This window comes from Mustela nigripes, chromosome X, assembly GCF_022355385.1.
Source record: "Mustela nigripes isolate SB6536 chromosome X, MUSNIG.SB6536, whole genome shotgun sequence".
In the NCBI taxonomy this organism is placed as follows: Eukaryota; Metazoa; Chordata; class Mammalia; order Carnivora; family Mustelidae; genus Mustela; species Mustela nigripes.
The window spans coordinates 15,946,604-15,949,103 of record NC_081575.1 but is presented as its reverse complement, the minus strand read 5'-3'; the positions used below and the strand labels follow the sequence as shown (position 1 = coordinate 15,949,103).

The 2,500-nt window shown below is 36.6% G+C and overlaps 1 non-coding gene across 1 annotated transcript; it reads right to left on the bottom strand.

The window, feature by feature from the left end:
* Window positions 1-107, bottom strand: LOC132007922 (U6 spliceosomal RNA). Its single transcript, XR_009401476.1, has one exon. It is a non-coding gene; the product is annotated as a U6 spliceosomal RNA (small nuclear RNA).
* Between the last annotated feature and the right edge of the window lie 2,393 nt (window positions 108-2,500).

The following is a 2,500-nucleotide window of genomic DNA, read 5'->3' as shown; positions in this document are numbered from 1 at the left end:
AAAAATCTGGAACAGTTCACAAATTTGCATGCCCTCCTTGAACAGGGGACATGCTCATCTTCTCTGTAAAGGGCCGATTTTAGTGTATGTACTGCTGAAATGAGTATCCTTCTTTTTTTAATGCCAATTAATACTCCTTTGCATGTATATACAACATTTTTTTATTCATCTGTCATTGAACATTGAGGTTGTTTCCACATCTTGGCTGTTGTGAATAGTGCTTCTATGTATATGGGAGTGCTAATACCTCTTTGAGACCCTGACTTCATTAATTGTGGAAAAATACTCAGAAATGGGATTAATGGATCATATGGTAATTCTATTTTTAATTTTTTGAGAAACCTCCATGCTGTTTTCCATATGACTGCACTATTTTGCATTCCCACCAACAGTATACAAGGGTTCTAATTTCTTTACATATTTGCCAATCCTTGTTGTCTTTTTTAAAAAAATAATAGCTATCCTGATGGGTGTGATGTGGTATCTCATTATAGTTTTGGTTTACATTTCTCAATGATTAGTAATTTTGAGCATTTTTCATATATCTGCTGTTCCATTTGTATGTCTTCTTTGGAGAAATGTCTGTTCAAGTTCTAGCCTATTTTCTACAAAACACTGATGAAATAAATTAAAAACCCAAACAAATGGAAAGACACACCATATTCATAGATCAGAACTTTTTCAACCTAATATTAGAACTTTTTTGAACTTAATATTAGAACATTTGAGCTTACTATTGTTCAAATGTCCATATTTCCCAAAGCAATCTACAGATACAGTGCCATCCTATCAAAATCCCACTGGCTCTTTAAAAAACAGAAATTGGGGACGCCTGGGTGGCTCAGTTGGTTAAGCGTTTGCCTTCGGCTCAGGTCATGATCCCAGGGTCCTGGGATCGAGTTCCACATCGGGCTTCTTGCTCAGCGGGGAGTCTGCTTCTCCCTCTGACTCTGCTGCCGCTTGACCTGCCTGTGTGTTCACTCTCTCTCTCTCTCTCTCTCGCTCTCTCTGGCAAATAAATAAATAAAATCTTTTAAAAAATAATAAAAAAATTAAAAAACAGAAATCGAAAAAAACTTCTGAAATTAATATGGGACAACAAAAGACAATGAATAGCGAAGTCAGTCTTGCGAAAAAAGGACAAAGGTGCAGGCATAATTCTTCCTTATTAGAAAATATATTACAAAGCTAGAGTAACCAAAACAGTATGGTGCAGATATAAAAGTAGACACATAGACCAGTGGAACAGAATAGAGAGCCTGGAAATAAATGTGTGTATGTACGGTCAACTGATTTTTGACAAGGGTGGCATGAGTTCATTGTGGGGAAGTAAGTCTCTTCAACAAATGGTATTGGCAGAAGTGGATATCCACGTGCAAAATAGTTAAACTGGACCTTTATCTTACACTTTTATGCAACAATCAACTCAAAGTGTACTCAAGACTTACATGTGAGACTTAAAACTCCTAGAAGAAAATATATTGAGAAAGCTTCATAACATTGGTCTTGGCAATGATTTCATAAATATTACACTAAAAGCACAGGCCACAAAAGCCAAAATAGACAAGTGGGACTATGTCAAACTAAAAATTTTCTGCGCAGCAAAGGAAACAACAGAGTTAAAAGGCAGCCTATGGAATGAGAGAAAATATTTGTGAACCATATATCTGATAAGGGGTTAGCATCCAAAATGTATAAGGTACTCCTACAACTTAACAGCAAAAAACAAACAAACAAAAAAAAAAAAAAAGAAAAAAAACCAAAAACTAATAAAAAGTGGGCAGGCTACAGACTTGTGACCTAACATATAGTCTATCCTGAGAATAGTCCATGTGCACATGAAAATGTACTTTTGGGGGGTGGGACATATGTCTGTTAGGTCAAGTTGATTTATAGTGTTGTTCAAGTCCTTTATTTCCTTATTGATCTGTCTGGGTGTTGTATCCATTACTGAAAGTGAGAAGTGAAATTTTGGACTATTGTAAAACTATTTCTCCCTTTGATTTTGTCAAATACTGCTTCATATATTTTGGGACTCTCTTGTAAGGTGTGCATATGCCTATAATTGTTACATTAATTCTTGATAAATGGTCTCTTTTATCAATATGTAAGGTCATTCTTTGCCTCTTGTAACATGTTTTGATTAAAGTCTATTTTGTCTAATATTAGCATAGCCACCTCAGGTCTCTTGATTTCAGTTTGCTTGGAGTATCTTTTCGATCCTTTCACTTTAAACCTGTTTATGTCTTTGGGTCTAAAATGCGGGTCCTGTAGACAGACAATGGAAGGATCATGGTTTGTTTGTTTGTTTTTTTTTTTAAAGATTTTATTTATTTATTTGACAGACAGAGATCACAAGTAGGCTGAGAGGCAGGCAGAGAGAGAGAGGAAGGGAAGCAGGCTCCCTGCTGAGCAGAGAGTCCGATGCGGGACTTGATCCCAGGACCCTGAGATCATGACCTGAGCCGAAGGCAGTGGCTTAACCCACTGAGCCACCCGG